Consider the following 7500-nt stretch of genomic DNA (forward strand, 5'->3'; position numbering starts at 1 on the left):
CTTGAGACAACGCACGTTCCATCGATTTGTCATATATATATATATATATTATATATATACATATATATATATGTGTGTGTGTATATATATATATATATATATAATATATATATCTATATATATATATGTATATATATATATTATATTATAATATATATATAGTATATATATATTCTCATACATATACACAATCAATAGCCATTTCTCCTATGATGGGGTTGTTCAGAAAAAAAAATAAAGGACGACAATCAGTGCTAAATTGCCCCCTTAGACTAATAGACATCCTTATAAAACTAAGTATTTTCTCTTATATATTTATCTTTATATTTTAAAGGAAGAATTTTTGTTTCAAAATAAAAATCATAATTTACATTCTTTATTCTTTTCAAAAGCATATAAAGAACTTCAGATAGCTTTTTGTTTATACCTATGGCAGATATTATTATTATTATTATTTATTATTATTATTATTATTATTAATATTAATATTATTATTTTTCTTAGTTAAACTACAACCTTAGTTGGAAAAGCAGGATCCTATAAGCCCAAGGGCTCCAACAAGGAAAATAGCCCACTGGGGAAAAGAAAATATACCTTCAAGCTTACAGAAACTAGTAGATTACCTCATATTCATTGAGCGTTGTGCTTCCCAAGTAACGAACGGTGGAATTAGGATGGACCTCGAGGAAGGCCACCTGGCCTGACACAATCTGCAGGTGCATGTCGCAGTGTTTGATCGTCAAATGGGTAGAGAGTCAGATCGAAATTACAGGTGAAGGTGGGTGCTATACTTTCCTCGTCACTGACACTGGATTCTCCTCTCCGAATAGACGTAAACTGTTGTGAAAATCACGGTTAGGTGATGTCCCCTTTTAATGCATTATCGTCAGTGGCGTAGATACAAACACTATTCTAGATTCTCGTTTGACTTCTAAAGAAAATTTCTGTCACATTAGGTTTATTATATGAAGTATTTTTTACTTCAAAGGGCAGGTGCCTTAAACTACATTCTACTCATTTTGATTATTGTGTTTCATTTTGTAAAAAGTGAATTATTCTTGGAACCCTGAACTGAGTATTTCTTTTCGGTTATAACATCACGAAATGAAGTTTTTTGGATTTTTTGACTAATATTTTCTTTACAGAAATTCATTGTCATTAAATTGGTGTTCCGATGTTCTGATATACTGAGGATATATTCTTTGTTACTCAGGATTTTCCTTTTTTTTCACTTTGATTTTCTTTATTTTCTTCCCACAAGGAATCCTACTATTGCCAAGCAGCTTATGCTAAAAATTCTTAAATTTATCTACCCTTGCAAAGGAAGTTACTGCCTGTAAAAATAATAAATGAATCTATAATGACCATATTGCTGGACACTAATTTATTGTGAATGCATATGCAGGGAATGGTCAGGTGAAGGTCTGTGCAAGTCAGTTTATGAGGTATTGTGTGAATTGATACTAATACCAATGCTCACCTTTCTCCTGCTGCCCCGTCATCTCTTCGAAGAGGCCTGGCGAGCTTTCTCACAGCGGCATTCGCGTCTTCAGCCAACAGCGTCTTGTCGATGGTATCTGTATTCAACAGCCTGACGATGGGGGACCACAGCTGCCATCATGCTTTCTACCATGATCGCGTTCAGACTTTCGTTGTTCTTCAGGTTCAAGTACTCGAGGCGTCCATCGAACCATTCCATCTCGAGCTCGTAGGACAAACTCATCGTCATGGCCGACGTAAGAATCCCAATGGACTTGATGAACCAACATTGACCACAACCGGCACGTTGCTGTGGTCGTCCCCGAGGGATTCGTGGAGGCAGATACTTGTGGTAATCCAGAGGGAAGGAGATGATGTCGCATTCCAGCTCGTCGCTGCGATCGCGACAGTCGTACTTGAGGTCGGCAGCGGTAGTGGTGAGCGATGCAGGTGCCCGTCGTTGCAGGTGTACTGAGTGTCGTTGCCAAGGCGTGAGTAGAAGCCTCTTTCTCTCTCCTTGCGCTTTCCCGCAGAATTTCCTGCTGTAGTTTCCACCATCTCCTGCCCATGGGGTAATCGATCTCGGACTCCTCCATGGAGGCTAGGATGAGGTCTTGAACTGTGTCGATGTAAAACCACGTGCCGTTGTTCTTTGACGATGTGGTACGAACCGTACCCTCTGAACACCAGACTCCCGAACTCCTCCTGGTAAGCTACGAAGTAGGTATTCCGCAGCTCTCGTTCGCAAGGTGCCTCTCATGATAAATCTTTGAGGTTCCCCAAACACACACATGGCGCACCTCTCCCAAGCGCAGTCGTCGTCGATCATGCCATCTTGGCGAATAAAAAGCGCAGTTCTCGTAACTAAATCCGTTGGGCTCGTCATTGACCAGTAGGTCTCGTTGTCAACGTGTCCGTCGTACCCTCTAACCCAGATATTTTCGTCTTTTCTTGTCGTTGAGGTCACTCCAGTAGTAAAGTGGACATTTCTCAGAGTCTGGCCATTTCTCATCCAAAATGCCATAGAGGAAGTTGACTTCCTCGAGGCTCTTGACCGTCGGAAGGTGTGTGCCAAGGGCTTCGCAGATGTAAAGCGCCGTGTCTTCCATAACCCTTGGAAACCAGAAGAATATCTTCCCAGTGTCTTGCTTGCAGAGGTCTTCCAGTTGCATGTCAAAGGAATAGGCTTGATTGGAGTGTCCAGCCAGCATCCCACGAGATGTAGTTTCCACGAGGGTTGGTCTTGCAAGTCGCCATTTGCTGGATTACTCCCTTGCTCAGGATGTTGTCCCAAACATTCACCTGAAGATGGGCCTTCTTAGTGACTCATTATCATTTATTATTATTATTTATTATTATTATTATTATTATTATTATTATTATTATTATTAATTGCTAAGCTACAACCCTAGATGGAAAAGCAGGATGGTATAAGCCCAAGGGTTACAACAGGGAAAAATATCTCAGTAAGGAAATGAAGGAAAGAAATAAACTACAAGAGAAATAAAGAACAATTAAAATAATATATTTTAGGAACAGTAACAACAATCGATTACATCTTGAAGTGAAATTTCGGCTAATATTTATTTTTCAATAACTAACTGTTTGGTTTTATTAACCTTTTATCTAAGAATAAGCTTCACTTGAAATAAAAACGATAAACAATCGTTTTCTATGCATGTTTTGAGGAGAGAGAGAGAGAGAGAGAGAGAGAGAGAGAGAGAGATTTACTTGAGCTTTCTTTTTCTTTAATAAAATTACGAAAACGGACGTATAAAAATAGTCTTTATTTTTCATTTAGCATGCGTCACCTGGGGTCAGTTCGCCCGCTGTAGCTTTCGCTTGCCGTCTGTCCGTTTGCCCACAACCGCGTAGTCACCGAAGGCTGGTCGACCAACGTTGTAATAAGACTGCTGAACCATAATGCCATTGATGAACGTTTGAATCAAATCCATCGTTGTGGTTATGCGTGAAGCATAAGTGGTACCATCTGCAAGTAATCCAAAATAATGCTAAGCCTTGAGAGCAATATGGTTATGCCGGAAACATAAGTGGGTTCCCTCTTGAAATAAGTAAGCATATTGTTAGGTTTGGAAAATGATACACCAAGGTATGCATTCTTTTAATATAATACACCAAGGTATGCATTATTTTTAGTATGATACACCAAGGTATGCATTCTTTTAATATGATATACTATGGTATGCAATCTTTTAATATGATACACCAAGGTATGCATTCTTTTAATATGATACACCAAGGTATGCAATCTTTTAATATGATACACCAAGGTATGCATTCTTTTAATATTTCAAAAGTAGTTGGCAGGCATACAACAGTTAGGGAAGTTTCCATTTATATTGGTGTGCAGGAAAGACAGAATGCTCTCTATTCCTATATTCTTGAAGTTATTTTGCATGGCGTGCTTGCAAGTATGTTTTGGAAATTCAGTGTACATCCAATAGGTCTCTGCTATTCTAGAAATATGTATGATTATTAGTAAAAGTGGATAGCCATTGAAAAAGTTGAAAAATGGTATTTAACAAAAATCTTCCCGAAAAGAAAAGATTTAAAGACGATCTTTCAGCTTTCAGCTTCTTTATATTTTTTATTGGGTGGGTCTCATTTGATATTTGTTAGAATTGTTAAAATTAAAACGTAGTTCTCTCTCTCTCTCTCTCTCTCTCTCTCTCTCTCTCTCTCTCTCTCTCTCTCTCTCTCTCTCTCTCTCTCTCTCTCTCTCTCTCAGGAAATAGTCGGTCATAATAAAAGTTTTAAAGACGCTATTCTTCCGAAGGAACTGATAGGGAGGATTTTAATTTCTTTACATTTCTTTATTGTGAAGGTCAGTTTTATTAAAACCATTAAGAGTAAACTGTAGTTCACTGTGATACACACACACACTCTCTCTCTCTCTCTCTCTCTCTCTCTCTCTCTCTCTCTCTCTCTCTCTCTCTCTCTCTGGAAGTAGTCGATCATAATAAATATTCAGAACACAAACTCGTAGCTTCAAAACTAATGCAAGAAGACACCCGAGTGATATTTAAAAGGCTTTTATCACACACAGAAATCCATCTGCTTCAAATGATCAAGTCCGTAACATATGATGTATTATTAGCGAATAGTTATCGATGAACGGCTACAAAAAGCCTCGTCTTGCGTCGTAATGGACAACGAGCTGAGAGAAAAATTATTTTTTGATTTATGAAGAAAAATTAAATGGATTTTTTAACGTACGATATCTTTCAATCACTGGAATGCCTTGTATTCTTTGTAAAGTGGCACTCACTTTAGAGTTGTTCAAAGTCCTTCGTGTTTTTATATCATTGGCATTTGCTTTCATTGCTATCTGAGGTTTAGATATTTAACTACAATAAATATCTGGTGTTAGACCTGGAAGCTAATGGTGATGTCTGCTCATGAAAATTGTATGTTTTGTATGGATTTACTGGGGCTTATACACACATATATATATATGAATGTATATGTATACACACACACATATATATGTATATATATATATATATATATATATATATATATATATATATAAGTGTGTGTGTGTGTGTGTGTGTGTGTGTACGTTTCACTGTATGCATTTCCTCCCTTCCTGAAAGAACGGATGGTGACAAAAGGGTAGAGCCTCCTGGTCTCCACACGAATTACACATGCACACACACACAAACATATATATATATATATTTATATATATATATATATATATATATATATATATATATATATATATATATATATATATATATATATATATATATATATATATATGACCAATTGTACCCTAGCGGCGATCCTCGGGTCACTTACACTAGTTGTGTATACCTTATCGTGGTCCTGTCAGTGCACCTCTCACAGAACACTTTAGACATTACTTGAAGATCTCTGCTCAGCCATTTCGGTCATGAGATGTACCCACTTTTTTTTTGGGGGGGGAGCATTTAATTTGAACTCCGTCCCTGCTTCTTTCGTCTGTCTAGCTGTCCATTTTTTTAAAACTATTTCTTCTTAATACAACTGCGAAAATTAACAATAACTGCACTTTGTTATTATTATTATTATTATTATTATTATTATTGTTATTATTATTAGCTAAGCTACAACCCCATCCGGAAAAGCATGATGCTATAAGCCTTACGTCTCCAACAGGGAAAAGTAGCCCAGGTCCTCAGCTGAACTATAAAGACCCACATTTCATGAACCTATCCAATATAGTCCAGACTGTCATAAGTTTTTCAAGCTGTTTTCAATTTTCCGTTAAATTAGAAAAAAAAATCATAAATAGATTATTAATTGGCTGAGAAGGGTAGTCTGTTGTGAACCCCCACTAAACAGCGTTTAATACGAAGCACATACAGTGTGTGATTTATCTTAAAATATATGTCACACCCAATTCATCTCAAAGATCCATAATGATTTTAGGTTTTGATTTATCCCACTTGAAAGTCCAAACTTTCGTGACGCGCTGTTTAGAGACTTTGTAAACAGACAAAATGATTTTGGACTTTATGACATCTCACCTGAAGGCCCAAAGTTGCGTAGCAAGTGGCATGAAATGCCACGTATGGGATATTGATACTCGAACTTTGTCGACCCAGACTTCTGAAAATAATAAAAAAAATATTAAGGATTTTTTTTTAATTGTTGGAAAGAGCTTGAATAAATTGGAGCTGTTGATCTTGAAGTCGATGAAATTTTTTATAATTTTATAATGTTGAATATGGAGTTAAGAAGAAAGACCTTTAAAATTAATGAATAACAGTATTGGATTCTTGTCTACCAAAAAATAAAAAGATCACATTCCAGTACTTTGGTCATTACGGCAAATATGTCGCATCCTTATTCAAATCATAGAAGTTATTATCATATGATTAATAAAGCGAATAAGATTTCATAAGAAAATAATAAATAATTATTTTATTATACAGCCATGATATCGAAATGTTAAATTGAATAGATTTATAGCAATAACAAGTCACAAATTCAGGTGTTCGATAAAGATGAATCAAACATCGCCTTCCATTACCTGCCCTCAGCATCCAATCCTTGCCTTCAACCTTATCAGAGATATGGAACAAGGTGCCCCTCGTGTGGAGGACGAAGATCTTGAACCTGACGCAGAGAGTGAAGGAGAACACTTGTCGAGAGCGAGAGAGCTCCCCCTTGTAGACGCCCAAGGAGTTCAAAGAGGCGATGCCGTCCTCCTGGAAGCGGAGGACTTCCACGTTGGCTACGCCACCTGGAAAATTAATTGCAGCGTTACAGGATGTTTTGTAATTTAGAAATATACGGCACTATGTCAAAGGAATTGGAATTATGGAATTTGCAAAGCATAAGGTGTTTTGTAATCACTTTAAAAAAGTACCAGTAAGGTTACAGTGTTGGTAAGTGACAGTGAGTCATGATGTGATTACGGGAAAGAATGTTGAAGGTTTAATTTTTTCCAATTTTCCATTACATTGACGTGGAATACATAGGTTGAAATCCTTCAAGGCGTAACCTCTCTTAACACTTGTTGCCAATTTGCTAAAGAAATTATGTTTTAATTTTTTTTGACAGTAGTCAGTATCTGTTACTCATAAGCGTAACACAATCGATCAATGGATGATTTTTCAACAGATTGTCCTAACACACAAGAGGATAAAAAGAAATTACATACCAACTGGTAGACATAGAAATGGTTTGTCTTTCTCGCGACCAAACTATTTTTTTTTTTTTCATCCATTCCCCATAAAGATGATGGGAGTTCCAACTGAGATATACCTATACATTCCATCAGAAAAAAGGGCCATAAGCAGTTACAGTTTTTCTTACCCTCTATGCCAAGAATGAGACCAGTTCAATAGACGTATTGCTATTTCTTGCTTCTGTTATGGATATACGGTTTCTGCCAGGAAATCTTTGTAATAGTATTCAGAAGGGACTGAAAGTACTTTGTAATACAAATAGCAGATTACCATAAAAGTCAACGCAGCATCAATATATATATATATATATATATATATA

At 36.6% G+C, this 7500-nt stretch overlaps 1 pseudogene; it reads right to left on the reverse strand.

Annotated features, from left to right (window-relative positions):
* LOC137634521 (uncharacterized) overlaps nucleotides 1-7500 on the reverse strand; it is a 31537-nt pseudogene that overhangs the window by 1236 nt on the left and 22801 nt on the right.

This window comes from Palaemon carinicauda, chromosome 3 (genome assembly GCF_036898095.1).
Source record: "Palaemon carinicauda isolate YSFRI2023 chromosome 3, ASM3689809v2, whole genome shotgun sequence".
In the NCBI taxonomy this organism is placed as follows: Eukaryota; Metazoa; Arthropoda; class Malacostraca; order Decapoda; family Palaemonidae; genus Palaemon; species Palaemon carinicauda.